This window comes from Bufo gargarizans, chromosome 5 (genome assembly GCF_014858855.1).
Source record: "Bufo gargarizans isolate SCDJY-AF-19 chromosome 5, ASM1485885v1, whole genome shotgun sequence".
Taxonomy (NCBI): domain Eukaryota; kingdom Metazoa; phylum Chordata; class Amphibia; order Anura; family Bufonidae; genus Bufo; species Bufo gargarizans.
Window position 1 is genome coordinate 40,486,503 of NC_058084.1, and position 24,580 is coordinate 40,511,082.

The following is a 24,580-nucleotide window of genomic DNA, read 5'->3' on the forward strand; positions in this document are numbered from 1 at the left end:
AGAACTGCAAAAGCTAGTTTCCCAATAAGCAGCGTATTAATAGTGGGGGCTCACCCCGGTCGCACAGGGTTGAAACCCTTAAATGCAGGTCACAATAATAAACAAGCAGCACTGACCTGACTGACCCAGCCACATGAGGCACAGAGAGAACTGAATAGTAGTCTGAGATAGGCACAGGGGTGAAAACCAGTAATGAGGGAGTACAGCTAATTAGTACAGTCACACTGAATCCCCAATGAGATGTTATGAGGTAAAATTAAGATGGCCGTAAGTATGGGACTAAATTTTCGTGCCAGCCGTGATTTGGAAGTGGGCCGGCACGAAAAACGGCCGCGAAAACGGCGGGAAAACGGCCGCGAAAATGGCGCGAAAACAGCCGCGAAAATGGCGCGAAAACGGCCGCGAAAATGGTGCTAAAAGGAGGAAGCCAGGAGGCACTCCAGGCTAGAGGGGGACCTGAGGAACCCGAGGTAAATGATAATAATACGATATAGTAAGAATAAATGTACAAGAAGTAATATAGCTCCAGGGGAGCAAAAAGTCTGACCAGTCTGTGATGGAGCAGTAAAGAAAGAGGAAGTGTACAGGCAGCATGACCCTTATATACTATGCCGCGCAGTGATCTACTTGTTACTCTTTACATTTTTCTTTACTGCTGTGGAGTTAGTAAAGAGAGTTAATGCAAAATAGGAAGCCTCCTGTCATGTTTTAAAATTGGGTATATTTCACCCACCAAACTAACAGACAAATTAAAGCTCCATTCACACGTCCGCAATTCTGTTTCGCATTTTGCGGAACGGAATTGCAGACCCATTCATTTCTATGGGGCCACACTATGTGCTGTCCGGATCCGGAAATGCGGATCCGCACTTCCGTTTCCAAAAAAAATAGAACATGTCCTATTCTTGTCCGCTATTGCGGACAAGATTAGGCATTTTCTATTATAGTGCCTGCGATCTTCGGAACGCACATTTCCAGTGTATGTGTTTTGCGGATCCGTGGATCCGCAAAACACATACGGATGTGTGAATGGACCCTAAACTATGTCAATTTCACTGTCACATTTGCAATGCAGGTGTACCTCAGAGAAAAAATGGGTATATTTCACCCATCGAACTAACAGACAGATTAACTGGATTAATTTCCCTGTCACATGTGCAGTGCAGGTGTTTGTGTCTGTTAAGAAACTGCCAAGTCAAATTCCTTGCAAGTGCAAACTTATAGGGCCAAATAAATTGAATCTAATTCTGATTCTGTACCTCACACAGATAATGGGAATATGTCACCCACCAAACTAACAGACGGATTAACTATTATTTTTTGTGTCAGGGGGGCAAAGATGGTGCATTGCACCCACAAAAGATTACTATAGGTCACCCACAGAATTAGCAGCCAGATTTAGTATTATATTTCTGTGTCAGGGGTGCAAAGCTGGTGTATTGCACCCAAAAAAAAATCTTTATACAGTAGGTCACCCACAAAACAAATAGCCAGATTCCTAACACTCTCCCTCACTTCAGCTGCCTGCTTCCTGTCCCTGCACTACTCAGAGCTGATGGGCGGTGCTACAAGTGATCCAACTTATTTAGAGGCTGGGTCACATGATGCACCGGCCAATCACAGCCATGCCATTACTAGGCATGGCTGTGATGGCTTCTAAGGGAACACAGCTTAAAGGGAACCGGTGATCAACATTATGCTGCCCATACTAATGACAGAATAAAGTAGAGACAGGCGAGTAGATTTCAGCGGTCTGTCATTTAAAAGTTAAAAGTAAGTGGTTGCCAAGAACCAACATCACAGTTATTGCAGACTGGCTGGAAAAGAGTCACGGCCACCTGAGAAGAGTCCTGGTTATTCATAAATTCCTGCTCTCCTGCCCACCTGCTGATGACTGACCGTCTTCTACCTAGTTTTCTCCCTTTTTCTCTAGGAGAGAACTGCCAATCAGCAGATGGGCGGGGAGAGCAGGAGTTCATGAATAACCAGGACTCTTCTCAGGTAGATTTGACTCTTTCCAAGGCCTGTGCTGCAATCATTATGATGCTGGTTCTCAGCAACCACTTACTTTTAGCTCATGAGTGATACACCGCTGACATCAGCACGTCTGTCACTATTTTATGCTGCCCTCAGTGAGGTCAGCATAAAGTTGATGACAGATTCCCTTTAAAACCTTGTTGATTGGCTGCCCTGCAGCCTTTCAACTAGCTTTATTTAAAATGCCCGAACACCGAACTCGAACCCAAACTTTTCCGGCAAAGTTCAGGTTCGGGTTCTGGTCCGGGCACCCGAACTCGCAAAGTTTAGTACGGAACCGAAATTTACAGTTCGGGTTCGCTAAACACTATCAGTGAGTAGTGTTCGGGCATTTAATAAAGCTTGTTGAAAGGCTGCATGGCAGCCAATCAACAAGCTTTTAAGCTGTAAGCACTTAGAAGCCATCACAGCCATGCCTAATAATGGCATGGCTGTGATTGGCTGGTGCATCATGTGACCCAGCCTTTATACAAGCTGGATCATGTGTAGCACCGCCCATCAGCTCTGAGTATTGCAGGGACAGGAAGCAGGCAGCTGAAGTGAGGGGATCTTTTGCGGGTGCAATGCACCATCTTTGTACCATGACACAAAAATATAATAGTTAATCTGTCTGTTAGTTCAGTGGGTGACATATACCTATTTTTTGTCTGAGGTCTACCTGCACTGCATCCGTGACAGTGAAATTGATATAATTAATTTGTCTGTAAGTTCGGTGGGTGAAATATACCCAATTTTTGTGTGAGGTACACCTGCACTGCATACGTGACATGGAAATTAATATAGTTCATCTGTCTGTTAGTTCAGTGGGTATTCTCAAAGAATGAGGAGAGCATCAAATAATGGACGTGGCCCTGGTCGAGGTGCTGCTGGTGGAGCTCCTGTTGCAGGGAGAGGACGTGGTCGATCTGTGCCAGCAACAAGCCCAAATGAAAAACCTTCCTCAGGTGCATGTAGGCGACAGAACGTTCAGCATTATTTTGTAGGCCCCAATGCCAGTGTACGAATGGTGAGGCCAGAACAAGTAGAGCCGCTAGTAGATTGGGTGGCTGACAGTGCCTCCAGTTCCTTCACATTGTCTCCTACCTGGTCCCCTGCTGAGAGCGCAGAGTTGGCATCTGCAGCCCATGGGCATCTGTGTTTCAGCTCACCCCCTTGCAAATCAGCCAAGCAGTCTGAGCACCAAGTCATGCAGCGGTCTCTTATGCTTTTTAATGACTCTGCTGGCAGGTTTTCCGTGGGCCATCCACCTAGCCCTGCCCCTGAAGTGGAAGAGATTGAGTGCACCGATGCCCAACCACTTATGTTTCAGGATGTGGACATGGGAGGACCACTGCAGCACATCTCTGATGATGACAAAACACAGGTGGCAACTGCTGCGAATTTCTACAGTGTGCAGACCGGCAAGGAGGGCAGGGGTAAAAAGTGGGTGGAAGATGATGTGGAGGATGATGAGGTCCTAGACCCCACATGGAATCAAGGTCATGCGAGAAGCATGTGCAGTTCGAAGGAAGAGGTGGTGGCCACACAGCGCCAGCCGCACAGCAAAAGAGGGAGCAGGGTGCAAAAGCAGAGCAGCCGTCCCCTAGCCATTACGCCTTCTACTGCCCACCACACCCAGGGACTGAGCACACCAAAGCGAGCTCCAAGGAGTTCCCTGGTGTGGCAGTTCTTCAGACAATGTGCTGATGACAAGACACGAGTGGTTTGCATGCTGTGCAATCAGAGCTTGAAGTGAGGCATGTTCTTATTCAGTAAACTGGGAGTTGTTTATATCGTTAAATTTTAAGTGTGTGTGTGTGTGTGAAAAATCTCACAACAAAAAAATATGCAAAAGGAAAAGTTCTTTGTTTATAAGGTCACAGAAATTAACCAAACGTTTGGCATATATTTCAGTTATTCCGGGTACTTTCTCTGGCACACCTTTCCCCCGAGGCCGAAACAATAATCTCCCCTTATATATAATTTACTTACAGTTCTGAAGACTCAGGGGTGCTGGCTGGCTTGGCCTCAGGGGTGCTGACTGGCTTGGCCGGGCAGAAGGAGTGTGGGAGACTGTGAGGCATTTTTTTCCAAGCTGCTCCGGATCAGTGCTCTGGGCAGCTGGGCTCTGGGCTGGAAGTGGGCACAATAAGAAAAAAATATTTTTCATTACACCTCAGGACAGACCACCAATCAGACCCCCAAAGTTAATCAGACCTCAGCTAACAGCCCCAATAAGATCCCCAATGTTAATAAGACCTCAGATAAGAGCACCATGCCTCATAGCAGCCCCCAGTGCCTCTCCAGCAGCCCCCAGTGCCTCTCATCAGCCCCCCAGTGCCTCTCATCAGCCCCCCCCCAGCGCCTCTCATCAGCCAGTAATAACAGCCCCCACCAATCATGTGCAGTAATAACAGGGCCCCCCAATCATGTGTCAGTAATAACAGCCCCCCAATCATGTGCCAGTAATAACAGGGCCCCCAATCATGTGCCAGTAATAACAGCCCCCCCAATCATGTGCCAGTAATAACAGCCCCCCATCATGTGCCAGTAATAACAGCCCCCCCATCATGTGCCAGTAATAACAGCCCCCCCTAATCATGTGCCAGTAATAACAGCCCCCCCTAATCATGTGCCAGTAATAACCCCCCCAATCATGTGCCAGTAATAACAGCCCCCCCTAATCATGTGCCAGTAATAACCCCCCCAATCATGTGCCAGTAATAACATTGCCTAGTAGTGCCAGCAGCCTATCAGAGGAACAGGAAAAGGACACACCTCCCTGCCCTTCTCCTCCGCACAGCCTTCTGTTTGTATCGCTGTCCTGAGGACGGCGATACAAACAGATCACTATGGAGATGAGCGTCTAGCTTCCACAATGGAAGCGCTCATCTCAGTGCCTGCCCCGCCGCCCCCGCACACATTGCCCCGCTGCCACTGGGTGGGATTTGACCATACCTGTCCCCCCCGCATTATTTCCTGGGGGAAAGGGAATCCGGCATCCTACGCCCATGGCACCTGCCACCCAGCAAACAAAGGATGTGGCAGCAACGCCACCACCTTTGTCACCATCACCAAGCATCTCCACATTGTCCCATGGAAGCATTCAGCTGTCCATCTCCCAAACACTGGAAAGAAAGAAGAAGTTCCCCCCTACCCACCCGCGATCCCTGGCTCTAAATGTCAGCATTTCAAAATTCCTGACCTACGAAATGCTTTCATTCCGTCTGGAGAGACTATTAAAAACCTTATGGTGGTGGCTGTCCCACAGTAAGTTCTGCTCAGCTGTCACTACTTTTCCAGGCAAACCATCCCTGCTCTGCACAACCAAGTGGTGGACAAAATTATGTGTGCACTGCGCAATGCCATCTGTGGCAAGGTCCACATAACCACCAATACGTGGACCAGTAAGCACGGGCAGGGATGTTATATCTCCCTAACTGCACACTGGGTAAATGCAGTGGTGGCTGGGCCTGAGGCGGATAGCAGTTTGGCGCATGTCCTTCCACCACCGAGGATTGCAGGATGTTTCTATTTGCCTCCTGTTGCCTCCTACTCCTACTCCACTTCCTCTTCTACCAGCTCCTCATCCGGTCAGCGTAACACCTTCACCACCAACTTCAGCACAGCCAGGGGGAAACAACAGCAGGCAGTTTTGAAACTCATCTATTTGGGGGAAAAACCTCACACCACGCAGGAGCTGTGGACAGGCATGGAACAACAGACCGATGAGTGGTTGGTGCCACTGAGCCTGAAGCCTGGCCTGGTGGTGTGCGATAACAGGCAAAATCTCGTAGCAGCTCTGGTCCTATGGTTTGACGCACATCCCTTGCCTGGCGCATGTGCCGAATTTGGTGGTGCAGAGGTCCCTGAAAAATGACCCCAATATGTCATATCTGCTGCAGAAAGTGCGGGCTGTCTCTGCGCTCTTTCAGCATTCTCACCCTGCAGAGTATTTTCGGCCTTCCAGCTCACCACCTCATATGCGACACACCCACAAGGTGGAACTCCACCTTGCACATGCTGGAGAGACTGTGCTAGAAGCAGCAGGTGATAGTGGAGTTTCAGCTGCAAGCACACACGGGTGAGTCGCTCTACGGAACAGCACCACTTCACCACCAATGAGTGGGCCTTCATGCGGGATGTGTGTGCTGTGTTGCGCTCTTTCTAGTACTCCACCAACAGGGCCAGTGCCGATGACGCCGTCATTCGCGTTACTATCATACTTTTATGTCGCCTTGAAAAACCACTTCCGGCAATGATGGTAGAGGATGTGGCACATGAGGAAGAGGGATCATTTCCACGGTTATCAGGCCAGTCATTTACAAGTGTCTCGGAGGGTGGGTTACTGCGCAACAGAGGCCAGGTACACAATTGTCAAGCCAGGGCACAGTTCTGGAGTGTATGATAGCTCCCTGAGAAGGAGGATGATGATGAGGAGGAACCGTGTTCACAGCAGGGTGGCACCCAAACCAGCTTATGGACATCACTGGAGCGTGGCTGGGGGGATACAAAGGACACAGACGATGCACTTCCCACAGAGGACAGTTTGTCATTGACTCTGAGCAGCCTGGCACACATGAGCGACTACATGCTGCAGTGCCTGCGCAATGACCGCCGATTTGCTCACATTCTAACCAGTGCTGATTACTGGGTGGCTACCCTTCTGGATCCCCACTACAAGGACAACGTGCCATCTTTAATTCCGTCACTGGAGCGTGATAGGAAGATGCGCGAGTACAAGTGCATGCTGGTAGATGCGCTGCTGGTGGCGTTTCCACCTGACAGTGGGGGCTCAGTTGAAGCACAAAGCGAAGTCAGAGGAGGAGTAAGAAGTAGCCAACTCAGCTGGGGTACCTCCAGCACCTCAGAAGGGAGGGTTAGCATGGCCAAAATGTGGAAAAGCTTTGTCAGCACGCCACAACAACCAGCACCACCAGCTGATATGAAACGTCTTTGCAGGAGGCAGCATTTTAGCCACATGTGGAACAGTACGTGTGCACAAGTCTACACCTACTGATTGATGGGTTTGCCCCATTCAACTTCTGGGTCTCCAAATTGGGCACATGGCCTGAGCTTGCCCTTTGCGCCTTGGAGTTCGTGGCCTGCCCTGCGGCCACTGTATTGTCCGAACGTGTGTTTAGCACGCCAGGGAGGTTGATAACAAGCGCAGCCGCCTGTTCACAGCCAATGTGGACAAGCTCGCTTTCATTAATATGAACCAGGAATGGATCCCACGGGACTTGTCCATATCTTGTGCTGAGTAGACAAGTTTACTGGCCGTACCCAGCCATTGTTATACTCCAGCGCACTTTCTCTTTGCATTCTCTTTTCTATTTCCCAATGTTTTGGGGTCTTCCCAAATTAATTTTAATATTTTTTTTAAAGAACAAAAACAGTGTTGGCTACCTCCCCCTCCACCGCCGATTCCACCTACACCGCCACATCCACCGCCTCCTCAACCTCCTACTCCACTTTGACCTTCACCTCCTAGTTCAAGATTATTATTTTTTATTTTGTTCTATTCTATGTTATTTTAAGTAATTTCCCTATCCACATTGGTTTGCAGGGCAATTGTCCTGCTCTTACCCCCATTTTGAATCATTTTGCAGCCCTCTAGCCCGTACTATGTCTATTTCACAGGCATTTTAGTGCCCCAAAGTCCTTCAATGGGGTTCGGGTTCCGGGTCAAGTTTGGGTCCCGAACCCGAACTTTGAGCCGAAGTTCGGCCTAACCCATCGAACCCGAACTTCCAGGTTTTCGCTAATCCCTGCTTACTAATCTACAACTATTCTCCAGATTTCTAGTAATTATAATCTCTAATAATATTATACTCAAGTGAATTCATTATCAAAACCCTCTGGTAGGCAGCTTCATCGTCTCACTACTCTTACAGCAAGGGGCTTTGCTAGGTTAAAATATTCTGGGCCTGGGCCCCTGATGTTTTGTCCCAGGCCCCGGCAATACGATTTAATCTAATGCACTGGAACAGCTGAAGGACCTGTGGTGACATCACAAGTCATGTGACCAGTAAAACAGGCAGTGGTTGAGAAGGACCTGCGATGATGTCACCATCATGTGACCAGTGCAGGAGAGGACGGCACTAAAGAGGAGAAGTACTGGGGCAAGAAGCTGTGCTGATGTCTGCTACCTGAGGAGAGGTAAGTGAAGGGAGAGGCAGAGCAATGCTGGGAGTTGTGGTTATTTAACTGGGACTGGAATTGAGACTGTATGTTAGGGCTGAAGGGAGGGGTGTTATTTACATGGAACTGTGTGTTGGAGGTGGCTGGGAAGGGGGTTCATGTTATTTACATGGGACTGTATGTTGATGGCAGCTGTGGGAGGGGATTATGTTATTTACATGGGACTGTATGTTGGAGGCGGCTGGGGGAGGGAGTGATGTTATTTACATGGGGCTGTATGTCGGAGGGGCCTGGGGGAGACATTGATGTTATTTACATGGGACTGCATGTTGATGGCGGCTGTTGGAGGGAGTGGTGTTATTTAAATGGGACTGAATGTTACAGGGGTCTGAGGGAGGGAGTGCTGTTATTTACATGAGACTGAATGTTGAGGGGGCAATGTTATTTAAATGGGACTGTATGTTAAAGGTGGCTGGTGGGGGGGGGGGAATTATGTTATTTACATGGGACTGAATGTTGAGTGGATGATGTTTACATGGGATTGCATGTTGAAGGCAGCTGGGGAGGGGGTGATATTATTTACTTGGGACTGTATGTTGAAAGCGGCTGGGGAGGAGGTGATGGTATTTACATGGGGCTGTATTTTGGAGCGGGCTGTATATATAGAGAGGTGTTATTTACACGGAACTGTATATTGGAGGGGTCTGGAGAGATGTTGTGATGTTATTTACATGGGACTCTAGGGTGGAGGGAGGGAAATAGTGTTATTTACATGGGACTGTATGTTGGAGGGGCTGAAGGGAGGGGTATGATGTTATTTACATGGGACTTTATGATGGAGGGAGGAATATAACTACAAGAGGCACTGCAAATCCAGGGGACATAATAGGTGTTCTTATAACTATTGGGGGCTCTATAGGAAGGACTTATAGATCTGCCTTATTTCTACTAAAAGCATTATGGGGGGCCTTATTACTACTGAGGGGTCTGTAGAGAGCGCTATTACCACTGGGGGGAACAATAGGGGGGCCTTATTTCTACTAGGGGCTCTGTGAGTGTATTATTAATACTGGAGGGCTCTTCTACTAATGGGAGCACTCTTGGGGAGCATTATCCCAGTTGGGGACACTATAGGGAGCAGTATTACTAATGAGGGCATCATAGAAGAGAATTAATATTGGTGGGACTATGAGGAGCACTATTTCAATGGGGGGACTATTATTTCTTCAGGATAGTATTTGGAGTTTTGGGGGGCACAGTGAGCAGCAGAATGACATTGTGGGGACTCCAGGTTGGGGGATGATGATAGAAATGTGAAGAATCTCAGATGTCTGTTACACTCTGCAGATACGAGGGGGCTGAAATAAGTTGTACGGAACGAATGGAGAAGATGATGACAGAGAAGATCTACATCGAGGAGACGTCACCTGGGAGGCACTGAATGTGACAGGTACCGTATGTGCTGCAGCAAAATGCGGTGTGTGTGGGGGAGGATGGCGACTGGGCCATATTCATTGGGGCTTGGGACCCGGATCTTTTGAGACCCTAGCAACGCCCCTTTCTTACAGTAAAGAACTCCTTCTATTTTGACACGGGAGCCTTCTTTTCTATGGTTATAAAGGATGTCCCCTTGCAAAGTTCACATTGTGGGTTTTAATAGGTGTAAAGGGGGAATATTATTCACCAATATTATGCGAATATCGATAATTAATATTCCTAAATAGGAGGAGCCACCTGGTGATGACTCCGCCTATTTATACCTTTATATAATAACAACACAATACTTTCGCTATGCTTTACACTAATCACTAATGCTAGCTGCATGCGCCTTACTAACTCGCTACCGCTAACAAGTACACGCTACACAAAGGGTACAAATATAACGGTATTTATTTAACACACTAAGCACGCAATACACTAACAATACACAGCACTACACATATACAATACTCAAACTATGCTACACGTTCCCAATTCCCCCCATAAACTAACTAGACAATTCACACATACAAGTATAACAACCCACCCGCCTAGCTCTATACTGTCCCTACGGGGTTACAAGAGGGTATAGATTCAGCACTGCAAGGGTTATTTGCCAGTGAGTGCTGAGGTTAATACCAGCAGGAGAGCTGGGGTTCTGGCAGGGTAGGGACATCAGGGGCACAGAATATGGTTGGCACTGCAAGGGAGGTACAATGCCATGCCAGTTTATACTCAGCCATCTCCAGGGCCAAATGGGCCTCTCTTCCTTCAGGCAGCAGTCCTCATGTGTCTCTGAATCCAGTCTGGTTGCAAGGGGGTTAGGCCTCTGTTCGGTTTGGGTTATTATAGCCCCAAAACAGCCCCCTCCTCCTTCCTCAGGCATGTGACATCATAGTGTGGTTTTTGATGTCTCTGGTTAGAAGGTCCCCTCACAAATGGTGCCAAAGTGTCTGATTGCTTTAGGCCTGAACAAAAGGGGACTGGATGCTAATCAGCTGTTATCCTACAGGCTATCAGCACAAGTTTTACTCTAAACAACTCTGTTGATAACAGTTGGAATTGAACCGGGGGTATGAATGGGCAGCAATAAGCCCACATACATACTGCCATACTGACATAAGTGTATATACATAGACACGTGTGCAAATACATACACACATATCTATATATACACACCCCCTAGCATATATCTGGGGCATCACATACAGGGGACATGCATATGTCCCCACTTGCCATACAGGGCCAATATATACACGGTCATACAGGAAATATATACTAACTATAAGGGGACACATATATACTAATATAAGGGGGATTATAAGGGGGCACAGCTTCCAGGGACCACATATTTCCCACAGGGGCCACCATGAGCCCCTGGAGATCACCATGGGCAGACGTGTGCAGATGCTGGGCACATCTGCGCACATCACCCCATGATGCGGTGGTTAATGTATGCATATATATACCATACATGCCCGCACGTGTTTGCAGGCATGCATGGATATACACGCATACGTCTCAACCCTTCCTCAACAATCCCCCTGTTGTCGGACTATATAATACGACAATATATTGGGGGAACGGGTTGAGATATATTTGCCCCCCCCTCAACCCCATCCTAGGTGGAAGTTCAGGAAGAACTGTAGTGTACACTGTTGTTTAGGTACTTAGACATCCCTAATCCATTTTCCTCCGACCTGCCCTTCACCGTAACCTACTCCTCCGTCCACAGGATACACAGTCTTCTTCTTGACATCTTTAGGATACCACACACCCACAATCTCTTTAACAGTCTTTTAGTGTCGGCCACCCCCACTATGGAGTGACCACACCCCCACAGTCTCTCGGTAATTCTGCCGATCTTCAGGTATCTTCGTCCCCCCCAATTCTGGAGCGGGTTCACCCTTACAGTCTTTAACTGGCCTTTCTTTAACAGTCTCTTGGTGTCGGCCACCCCCACTTTGGAGTGACCACACCCCCACAGTCTCTCGGTCGTTCTGCCGATCTTCAGGTATGGCCCGCCTCCAAGGCATCTGGAGCGGGTTCACCCTCACAGTCTCAGTCCCAACGTCTGTTTTCCATCTTGATGGGTGCGGTTCTCCCGTGGACAGATTAATAGGTCTTTACAAGGCAGGTCAGACTCTTAAGCGGTGATGTCATAGTACCTAAATTCTACTGCGGAGAACACCTCCGCCACACTACACATCCAGCCCTTCCCTTAAGAACTTCACCGTTCCAGGGTTCAAGGTGGCAAATGAATGATCCTGTCCCTATCGTGACCTAACCTTATCCCCATTCACACAAAATACATGTTACATCCCTCCCAACACCACCAAATTCCATTACATGTGTGTACCCATAGAGACTCATGCAACCTGGCATTCCTCTCTACCTCCAAAGACACAGGTAGGTCGTAGACCCCTGTGTCAATGGGAAACGACTATAGGATAAAATGTGTACAGTCAAATGATAGCTCACCGCAGTGCGTTGGGCGAGTTTTGGGCTGTCACACATTTGTACCTAGAGTGTCTATGGGTACACCATCAACCGACAAACAAAATCAATAAATACAATGTGCTATGGGGTTTCAGGGTAGTACATGTTATACGTCCCGAACCCCCATAGAAAACAAAGAGTGTCCATACAATAATATTTGGCTACAGGAACCATGTTTGGTTATGTCCTGAGCCTCCTCCTCTGGATAGTTCTGTACAGTTCTGTCTGGTTCTGGTGTATTTTGGTCAGTAAGTCCCTTGACACTCCGATACACAGTCTACTGTAGATGACGATCACCAGAACCAGAAGAAGTTTCACTGGGTGAAACAAGTGCTCTTCCACCCGAACGTCTCCGAATCTTCCTCCAGAGCCTTAAATAATGCTCCCGCTGGATTGTGGCACAGTCTTCCATCTCTAGAACACCTCTAGGCAGAGGTCGCTTGGTTGCCAAAATCCAGTGGGATCCTCTGGAGTCTCCCAAGAGTGTCAGGGGGAATAGCTGGCCTCTTCCGTGGCCTCTCCTGGGTTTTTCTTCCGCTCCATATAAAACCTATGGCAGAAGAAAATACCAGGCGCTCCCAGGGGAATTTCTCCCCTAACGGTGCAGTTCAATGTACAAAAATTCCCAGCACCAATACCTTTGACCCATGGGTAGAGAAAGGTATTGGGCTGCCCTTTGTCTCACAGGACTCCTCATTATCCCAACACTGGTGTCTGAACACCCTACCTTCAGAGGAGCGTGTCCTCTGCTACACATCCCTCTGCACCAACAGATAAGGATGGCCTCCCTACTAGGTTAGGATAACTGGAGTTCTGTGGACAAAGCACCATCTTGATGGCACCGCATCCCTGTCCACTCATGTGTACCCAGGCTGACTTCCCCCTGTGATCCCATCTTGTGGAGGCCCGCGGAACCAACGGCATAGGCATGCCCCGGCTCCCCAGGACCCCACAACACAAGAACACAGTCCACACTCTGCTGCCAAACACTCTGCGTCCAATCCCTATCAGAGCTGTGCTACCTGCTCGGACTAGAATTAAGTGCGCAGCACAACATTACACCAATGTTGTCTGTCCGCCCCAGTCCCCAGCGCAACACAGCCCTACCGAAAACCTTGAGCACAACAGTGTTATCTGTATCGATCAGAGACCCTGGTTGCCCAGAATAATATCACATCATCCTTCGTGTGCTGCATGAAGAAGGTCCTTATGCCTTCTCCCGACCAGCAGGATTTCCCGTGTGATATTATCTGCTCGCGACCCTATACGTTCTCGATCCACAGTATAACACTGCTCCGCTCCAAGGGGACACAGAATGAAACAAGACAGCAGACGGGACATTACAACACTACATAAATCAGCCTGGTGGAACACACTCATAGACAAGGACCACCATCAACATCAAAGAGAACGTTACAATGGACAACAAAAACACACAACATGGACATGTATAGGGAACAAACGGTGTAACAAATAGTACAGGGGTGTCAAATGTTGCCTAGCCTAGCTTGGCCACTCTGGCCCCTCAGCAGCTGATGAGGCATGTGTCGCCGAGAGGTACCCCTTTATGGCCAAACTGACTAGATCCCGCTGCACGATTTGTTACCTGAATCCCATCACTGGACACATTGCAATTACTTGCACAAGGGCAATTCCTTGCAATGTGTCCTTTGTTCCCACACCTGAAGCACCTGATTGGGCTTACTGTCCTGTGTGTTTTGCAGTGGCTTCGCTATATGACCCAAGCCACCACAAGCAAAGCATTTTATGTTTGCCTGGTGTGGCCTAGGTCCGTCCACACTGCAACCGCGCTCCCTGAATTGTTCCATCTTCAGGGAGGCACTTTTCACGATGTTTCTTTTCCCCAAAGTCAGGGAGAAATCTCTGTTAGTCTGGACAGGCTTGGTCTGGTGATTTGGCCTGTCACAGACTACTCTCCCCCCTATTTGCCCTGTATAGGGCAAAGTTTTGGGATATTCCGACCCTGGCTTTATGGGAAAAGAAAGGGCCGGCACCAACTTGGTGATGACCTGTTGCATGCCCGAAATTATCTGGGAGCTTACAACAACCTGAGCCTTCAGTTTGGCTACCGTCACATTAGTAGAGGCAGTCCGCTCCTTGAAGGCCTTGACCTCAGTATAAGACTGGGTCAACATAGCCTTAATTTCCTCCTTCTGCTTCTGCATTTCCACTAATTGTGACTGTATTCGAGCCACCTGCGCATCTCGGTCAACAGTAGACTGCACATTCTCCGCCAGCTGTGCCCGCAATGCCGAAACCTGGTCGGAACTATTGGCACAGCACTGGCAGTGAACAGCCGGAGGAATTGTCTCTGTTGACTGAGACACGAGCGCCACTTCCTTTGGCTTACAGATGCTAGCCTCAAACGTATGAACGAGTTTGGCCAGCATCTGAAGCCGTTTAGTGGCCTTATTCAACACCGTCCGTTTGTTAACACAAAGCTTGTCATAACTACAAGCCTGTGCCAACAAATCGGACCACAGCATTTCTGCTGACTTGGAGGTGGTGGGGAGGATGGGATTGAATGTGCTGTGTCTGCTCAAGTGTTGCAGTGTGGGGAAGTCCATACTCACCGTTTGAGCATCCATCTTCTCCTTGGGGCCGTACCTCCTCGCAGCTGCTTGGAAGAAGTCCATTTTCCCGGATCGCTTCTTCCCGTTTCCCGCTGGACTTGTACGCCGCTCCAATGAAGATGGATCTTCTTCAGTGACGTGTCCTCTTCTCCCTCGCAATCACTTGAGCGATGCAGTAACCGTGTAAAGCAAATAGCAAAATATTAATTCACAGAACAATTATAGATTCTCTGCTAAAGATTTTGATCTGCGCTTGGTGCTGTGAGGAAGAGTCGCGTTACCTGTCCGAATTATCAGGTCCTAGACGCTCAGACCGCTGACCACATCTCTCCTAGACGCTCAGACCGCTGACCACGTCTCTCTTGCCTGACAATTCACAGGACAACCGACCTCTAGCCTCAAACACCATAAGGAAGAGTCGCGTCACCTGTCCGAATTATCAGGTCCTAGACGCTCAGACCGCTGACCGCGTCTCTCTTGCCTGATAATTCACAGGATGACCAACCTCTAACCTCAAAACCAAACACAGATTTCAAAATCTAAGCAGTGGGCCTGACTCGCCAATGTAAAGGGGGAATATTAATCACCAATATTATGCGAATATCGATAATTAATATTCCTAAATAGGAGGAGCCGTCTAGTGAAGACTCCGCCTATTTATACCTTTATATGATAACAATTACACAATACTTTTGCTATGCTTTACACTAATCACTAATACTAGCTGCATGCGCCTTACTAACTCGCTAACAAGTACACACTACACAAAGGGTACAAGTAACACAGTATTTAATACACCAAGCACGCAATACAGTAATTACACAACACTAAATACACAGTACTCCACTTATACAATACTCAAACTACGCTACAAGTTCCCAATTCCACCCATAAACTAACTATACAATACACACATACAAGTATAACAACCCACCCGTCTATCTACTCACTGTCCCTACGGGGTTACAAGAGGGTATAGATTCAGCACTGCAAGGGTTATTTGCCAGTGAGTGCTGAGGTTAATACCAGCAGGAGAGCTGGGGTTCTGGCAGGGAAGAGGTTAATGGGTTAGGGACATCAGGGGGCACAGAATATGGTTGGCACTGCAAGGGAGGTACAATGCCATGCCAGCGTATACTCAGCCATCTCCAGGGCCAAATGGGCCTCTCTTCCTTCAGGCAGCAGTCCTCATGTGTCTCTGAATCCAGTCTGGTTGCAAGGCGCGACCTCTGTTCGGTTTGGGTTATTATAGCCCCAAAACAGCCCCCTCCTCCTTCCTCAGGCATGTGACATCATAGTGTGGTTTTTGATGTCTCTGGTTAGAAGGTCCCCTCACAAATGGTGCCAAAGTGTCTGATTGCTTTAGGCCTGAACAAAAGGGGACTGGATGCTAATCAGCTGTTATCCTACAGGCTATCAGCACAAGTTTTACTCTAAACAACTCTGTTGATAACAGTTGGAATTGAACCGGGGGTATGAATGGGCAGCAATAAGCCCACATACATACTGTCATGCTGACATAAGTGTATATACATAGACACGTGTGCAAATACATACACACATATCTATATATACACACACCCTCGCATATATCTGGGGCATCACATACAGGGGACATGCATATGTCCCCACTTGCCATACAGGGCCAATATATACACGGTCATACAGGAAATATATACTAACTATAAGGGGACACATATATACTAATATAAGGGGGATTATAAGGGGGCACGGCTTCCAGGGACCACATATTTCCCACAGGGGCCACCATGAGCCCCTGGGGATCACCATGGGCAGACGTGCGCAGATGCTGGGCACATCTGCGCACATCACCCCATGATGCGGTGGTTAATGTATGCATATATATACCATACATGCCCGCACGTGTTTGCAGGCATGCATGGATATACACGCATACGTCTCAACCCTTCCTCAACAATAGGCTATGGGAGAAATCTATTTATCATTGATTAGATCTCCCCTCAGCCGTATTTTTTTTCTAAACCAATTAGCCCTAATTTTGATATTCTTTCTGGGTACTACAGTCCACCTATTCCATGTATTACTCTTGTATCAAACTCTATGTCTTTATTGTGCACTGGTGCCCAAATTTGTACACACTAGTTGTATTGTCCAACTAGTGATGTATAAATGGACAGAGCTATATTTTAGTTATATGCATCTATGACCCCTTTTTCAAGCAATTGCAGTGTATCAATAGCAATAGAGATAAAGTTATTTCTGTGAACAAAAGTAGCACATGAAAATGATGAGGGTAACATATTACTCCATGTCAGGAATCATTCAATAGTTCTTCCAACAAGCATAATAAACCTTCAAAAATGTTTGACAAACCCCTTTCTTGAAAGTTATTAGTACTGTGATTTTAAACTGATGGTACTGCAACATTCCAGGACATTGGGTTTGATGAAAAATGTGTGCACGCAATTTGTTTGAGACTTTTTATTATGAGAGAGCTTTAAGTTAGGCTCTATTTTCTAACCTATAAGTGTCCAGCAGGCAGTTCCATTTGTTTTATTTTATATGGAGCCCTAGTCTCAAGGTAAACATTCTCTCTCTCTCTTCATACTTTCAATGTCGGCAGCGTGTAGCTGTCACAGACATGCCGAGACAAACAGACGTTCCCGTGACAGGTGGCAGGAGATCTGTGAGACTGGCAACATGTGGTTTGATCTGACATGTTTTCCTTTTGGATCAATTAACGTATGTGTTGTTTCTGGTGCTTGTCATACCTTCTTTCCCCAGGTGTGGCTATTTTGGTCATTTAACCTTCTTTATTTATTGTTGTTTCTCCTACTATGCTTTGCGGTTTATAGCTTCTGTCGGACTTGTAGTTAGCTTGGGTTTGGTTCTTGGCTGAGTTCCTGGTGCTACCAAAGCTTCATTGAAGATAAGTGTTTCCTTTCCCTTTTGTATTTTGTTTTGCTATTTGTGTGTGTTGCCTTTCCCTGTTTTATTAGGCCTGATGGAGATATATTAGGCCTGATGGAGACTCCTGTTCATCCTTCCCTTTGGAGGAACAGGTAGACTCAGTCCTGACATTAGTTTCAGGGTCTTATAGGGTGAGATAGGATTCTAGGTATCGGTGTATGAACTTGCCTACCTTTGGGGCCTGTTCATACTGGTAGTCTGTCAGGAGTGGATTTAGCGTTTTCTCTAGGAGGTGTCCATCCTAGTTTCCAGGCCTTATTTCAGTATCCCCTTTCCATCCTATGCTCTGTGTGGTGTTTTCCTCCCACACATGAGCGTGACAGTAGCTCATTAAGAAAGTGACGTGTTATGAGCTGGCTTGGTGGTAGGGTTGAGCGAAGCCAATACATTTAAATGCTGTACGAAGACAAATCTCCTCCATGCAGCATTCAAACAAAGTTTTGACCAAAGCAATTTCAGATCTATGACCCATAGCTCGCTTCCCTCAGTGCTACTTGGTGGGTATATACAATGTGCGATAGGCTGTCTGCACACATATCCCTCAACGCTGTTTTGGGTAGAAGCAGCAATTTTTTAGAGTTGGGGATAATTCTTGGCTTTCGGGCCAAGGCTCGCAGGATTTCTGAAACTGCGCAGTTTGTGACCTGTTTGTGTGCTGCTGTAGTGAATAAGCAAATAAGTAATGTTGGAACTGCAGAAAGTGCTCAAGGGCAGACCTACATGATAGACTGGAGTAGCTCATCTCCAAAATGAATCAGGGAGCTATCAGACTTGTGTCTATAGCAACAGTTCAGCTAATCCTACTGCATATGGGGCTCTGAAGTTGACGGATGGTCACTGCACCTCTGCTTACGAAGTTGTATCAGCAGATAAAGACTTCACATTTGGCAGTATTGGAATTGAACCTCCACTGATTGGTAAAGTGTTGCCTTCTCCGATCAGTCAAGTTTTCTGCTTCATCAAATGGATGGAGGTTGGTGTGCCAGGCAAGAAATATCAGAAAACAAATACCCTGCAACCATTGCTAGAAGAACACAAGCTGGTGGCAGCATTATGGTCTGGAGGATGTTTTCATGGCATTCTCTGGGCCCACTCATCTATGTGAAAGGCGCTCTCTCAACTGATCTGGGTATGCACCCATATGTGCTAATTTTCTTCCCTTGGACGGATGGGATCTTCCAGCATGACAATGCAACATGTCACATGGCTAGCAATTTAGCATCTGTGGGACCACCTCGACCATTATGTTTGCTCTATGAACCCTCCCCTACGCACTCTCCAGCAGCTGTGGGATGCACTTCAGTCAACATGGTTCTAGATACTTGTGACAACTAGGTATCTACTAGGACCTTATAAAGTCACTCCCAGCCTGTCTAGCTGCTGTCCATGCTGCAGTCGGCGGTTACTCTGGATACTCTGGATACACGGCAGTTACTCTCTTTCTATATAGATGAAGAGGGGCACAAAGAATGTATACACACTGCAACATAAGAAATATCTGTATTTAGCTGTAAATCATGTTTGACTTCTGCAATCACACTAAGTTTTAAGAGTGGTCACCATTAACATCCAGACACTTCCATACTTTGGTGAATTACTGTATGAATAACTTGAGTCACAGTGTCCACAGGGATAGCCCTGTTTGACAGAGCTCAGCAGTGCAGAGAAGTGGTGAAGGACCTGTGAGGGGTGGAGCTCCTGTGCTGTTTGGGTGGATGATAGGTTAGCGGTTTCTCTTCTTTTATAATTTGTAATATCCTGTGATAGCCCATAAAAATACTGGGAGTTGTAGTTCTCTCTTCTTATACCCCCTTCCTGTATTTCCCTCTTATTTCCAATAATAACAACCTGGTGATGATGAGACTTGTAGTTCTCTTCTCACTATTGTGATGTTTTGCAGTATCTGACGTATGCATTGGGCTTTCTTCACTAGTGACTTTTGCTGTTCTGCTCTGTCATAGGAGCAAAGCAATTAAAATACAGCAGTGCAAGATTTGACAAATCTGACAGATCCCTATGTTTGCCCCTCCCCTACCTGATAGCCACATGTTGGCAAGCAATCATGCCACTGCATACCTCTGCAGAGATAACATGATACTATATATTCCCACCATAATTCAATTCTGATTTAAAAAAAGGGCATAAATAAACCCTATTGAAGTGTGTATACATTTTCTGGTCCCTCTGTACATAGATGTTTGGAACCTTGCTTGGTGGAGAATTCTAAACAGAGGACCATTATAATTAACTGGATGTTCTGAACTAGCAACTCTTTTTTAGAAAAAAATATTCATCTAGTCCCTTATTTAAGCATAAAGTGTATCTTGTGAGAAAAAAAATAATAGATGGATAAAAAAAATATAAAATTTGAACAAGGGAATGGGCATTTTAATAAATTGTAGTGTTGTGAAGCAGAAATAAGGTGTCAGAACAGGAAAATAATTTTCCAATGACAGTATTGTAACAAAGAAGTCAGTATTGTGGAACCAATGTCAGCGTACATTATAACAGAACCCTAGTACAACACATTGTGTTCTATTTATGTGACTCTGAGCAGAGTAGAAAAAATAATTAGAAGTATACTGAATCCTATCAATCATGTAAAGTCTGCCAAGAGCAATATGGGAAACCAAGGACTGAATGAAAACATTCATTTATGCACTGAATGTGATGAATCATGCATGAATATATTGTTTTGTGATAACTCTTTTGCTTTGTAATTTACACATTGATCGCAACAAAAAAATTCAAAGGGAACCTGTCACCTCCATAATGCCCTTTCCCCTGGCTGCCTTCAGTACCTTAAATGGGTACTGATGACTATTGTAGGCTACAAAGAAGAAGACTTAAAAAGTGTTGCAAAAAAAGTGCAATAAATCTGCTCCTTTTGAAAAATCTACACTTTGCAAACAATCTTGTGACTCTGTTGTCAGTTAGCCACAAGCCAGACGATATTTACATTATTGTTACAAGCAGCAAGAATTTCCCTATTGTTTGGTCTTCTCCTGTCTACTAATATTTCTTCGAGCAGTTGCAAATGCAGCTGCCTTACATCTGATCACTTTGCTAAACTTGGTTACGGTAGTAAAAAGAAAAATTTAAATGTTATGGGTCTTGGGCAGCGGTAATATAAAGACATTTTTTTATAGCTTTTATTGTACAAATGTAGTAAAATGCCAAAAAAATAAAATATATATGTTTTAGAGGCCAGCCTTAATAACCCCTATGGCTGGCAGTGTATCCGATGAAGTTATGAATAGTACGGTTCCTGTACGTTGAACACAGTAAGAGGGAAAAAAAAGAAGAAACACACTTTTGGCCAATTTTTTGTCATCTTGTCCCCCCCAAAAAAATTGAACAAGGCCTCTTGCCCACGATCGTATGCCTTCCGAGATATATGGTCCGTGAGCGGGCCATATGTCCCAGAGTGGCATTGATGGCGCCCACGGGAGTGCACTGAATCATAGATTACAATATGAGTGCGGGACAATAGTCCCGCGGGCGGCCAGACGTCCACAGCATCATTGTAATCTATGATGATGTGCGCCCCTGTGCGCACGATCAATGCCGCTCCGGGATATATGGCCCGCTCAAAGACCGTATATCTCGGAGGGCATAAATAGTAACATAGTACATAAGGCCGAAAAAAGGCATTTGTCCATCCAGTTTGGCCTGTCATCCTGCAAGTTGATCCAGAGGAAGGCCAAAAAAAACCTGTGAGGTAGAAGCTACGTTTTCCCCACTTTAGGGGAATAAAAAATTCCTTCCCGACTCCAATCAAGCAATCAGACTAACTCGCTGGATCAACGACCCCTCACTAGAAGCTATAGCCTGTAATATTATTACGCTTCAGAAATACATCCAGGCCCCTCTTGAATTCCTTTATTGTACTCACCATCACCACCTCCTCAGGCAGAGAGTTCCATAGTCTCACTGCTCTTACCGTAAAGAATCATCCTTTTCTATGTTTGTGTACAAACCTTCTTTCCTCCAGACGCAGAGGATGTCCCCTCATCACAGTCACAGTCCTGGGGATAAATAGATGATGGAAGAGATCTCTGTACTGACCCCTGATATATTTATACATAGTTATTAGATCTCCCCTCAGTCGTCTTTTTTATAAAGTGAATAACCTTAATTTTGATAATCTTTCAGGGTACTGTAGTTGCCCCATTCCAGTTATTACTTTAGTTGCCCTCCTCTGGACCCTCTCCAGCTCTGCTATGTCTGCCTTGTTTACAGGCGCCCAGAACTGTACACAGTACTCCATGTGTGGTCTGACTAGTGATTTGTAAAGTGGTAGGACTATGTTCTTATCAAGGGCATCTATGCCCCTTTTGATGCAACCCATTATCTTATTGGCCTTGGCAGCAGCTGCCTGACACTGTTTTTTGCAGCTTAGTTTGCTGTTTAGTAAAATTCCTAGATCCTTTTCCATGTCAGTGTTACCCAGTGTTTTACCATTTAGTATGTACGGGTGACTTGCATTATTCCTTCCCATGTGCATAACTTTACATTTGTCAGTGTTAAACCTCATCTATCACTTATCTGCCCAAGCCTCCAATCTATCCAGATCGCTCTCTAGTAGTATACTGTCCTCTTCCGTGTTAATTACTTTACACAGTTTAGTGTCATCTGCGAAAATTTTTATTTTACTATGCAAGCCTTCTACAAGATCATTAATAAATATATTGAAGAGAATAAGGCCCAATACTGACCCCTGAGGTACCCCACTAGTGACAGTGACCCAATCTGAGTATTTACCATTAATAACCACCCTCTGTTTTCTATCACTCAGCCAGTTACTTACCCACATACAGACGTTTTCTCCCAGTCCGAGTCATTTTATATTACTAACCTTTTATGTGGTACAGTGTCAAATGCTTTGGAGAAGTCCAGATATACGACATCCATTGATTCGCCGCTGTCAAGTCTAGAACTTACCTCCTAATAGAAACTGATTAAATTAGTTTGGCATGATCGATCCCTCACGAAGCCATGCTGATATGGCGTTATTTGCTTATTTCCGTTGAGCTGCTCTAAGATAGCATCTCTCAGAAAACCTTCAAACAGTTTACCCACAACGGATGTTAAACTTACCAGCCTATAGTTTCCAGGCTCTGTTTTTGGACTCTTTTGAATATTGGCACCACATTTGCCATGCGCCAATCCTGTGGGACATTCCCTGTCAGTATAGAGTCTGCAAATATCAGAAATAAGGGTCTGGCTATGACATTACTTAATTCCCTTAGGATACGGGGGTGTATGTCATCCGGTCCTGGCGATTTGTCTATTTTAATATTTTTAAGTCGCTGATGCACTTCTTCCTGGGTCAGACAGGACACTTTTAATGGGGAATTTATTTTTACATTGTGCATTCCATCTGAAAGTTTATTTTCCTCAGTGAATACTCCTGTTTAGTGATTTATAAGCTTTCTTTTTGTCATTTATTGCTTTCTTTACAGTTCTATTTATCCACATTGGTTTCTTTTTGTTTCATAACCTTTTATTTCCATACGGTATGTACCTCTCACAATGAGATTTTACCATTCTTTTAAAGATATCCCATTTTGTGGCTTTATTTTTATTTTTGAGGACTTTGTCCCAGTTAGTTAGGCCTATAGCCTCTCTTAGTTTGCTAAATATAGCTTTTTTGTAGTTTGGAATTTTTACGTTCCTCCCTGTAGAAATGCTGTTTTGAATGATAATTGGAAGGTTATTACTTTATGGTCACTATTTCCCAGGTGTCCCCCAACCTGCACGTCTGTTGTTCTGTCAGGCCTATTGGTTAATACTAAGTTCAGTATGGCCGTCCCTCTAGTCGGGTTCTGAACCAGTTGGGAGAGGTTATTGTCTTTGGTTATTGCCAAAAACCTGTTTCCTTTATGAGATGTACAGCTTTCAGTTTCCCAGTCTATATCTGGGTAGTTGAAGTCCCCCATAATAACAACCTTATTATGATTTGCCGCCTCGTCTATCTCGTTTAGTAGTAGATTTTCTGTGGACTCTGGTATATCAGGTGGTTTATAGTAAACTCCTATTAGTAATTTATTGTTGTTTTTAGCTCCATGTATCTCTACCCACAGTGACTCCACATGTTCATGTCCCTTACTTATATCTTCACGGAGTGTGCGCTTTAGACAAGACTTTACATAAAGGTAAACCCTTCCCCCTCTCCGGTTTTGATGATCCTTTCTAAACAGACTGTAACCTTGTACATTAACTGCCCAGTCATAGTTATCATCCAGCCATGTCTCAGTTATTCCCACTATGTCATAGTTCTCCTCACACATCACTAATTCCAGCTCCCCAGTTTTATTAGTCAGGTTGTGGGCAAGAGGCCTAATGGTGATCAAAAAGTCTTACATACCCCAAAAATTGTACCAAAAAAAATACAGTTTGTTACGCAAAAAACAAGCCCTCAAATAGCTCTGCAGACCGAAATATAAAAAAGGTATGGCTGTCAGAATATGGCAATGCAAAAATTTATTAGATTTTTTTCAAAAGTTCAAAGTAGTAAAAAAGAAAGAAACTACAAGTTTGGTATCGCTGCATTCGTATGGGCCGCAAACATCAGGTCATTTTTAGCGCACAGTGAACGCTGTAATGTGAAAATCCCCAAAACCTTGGCGGAAATCTGTTTTGTTTTGTTTTGCAACATAAAGAATTTTTTTCCCTTTTTCCACAAACAAGACATGGTAAATTAAATGGTGGCATTAAAAAATGCATAGTGTCCCACAAAAAAATAAGCCCTCATATAGCTATGTGAATGAAAAAATAAAATAAAAATTGGGGCAGCAGGTGGGTGCATCAGACTGGTAGCAGCAGCACATGGGTTGAAGTAACGGCCCATTTTGCAGGATATTCCAGTGTGGCAACACACCACAGTGCGATCA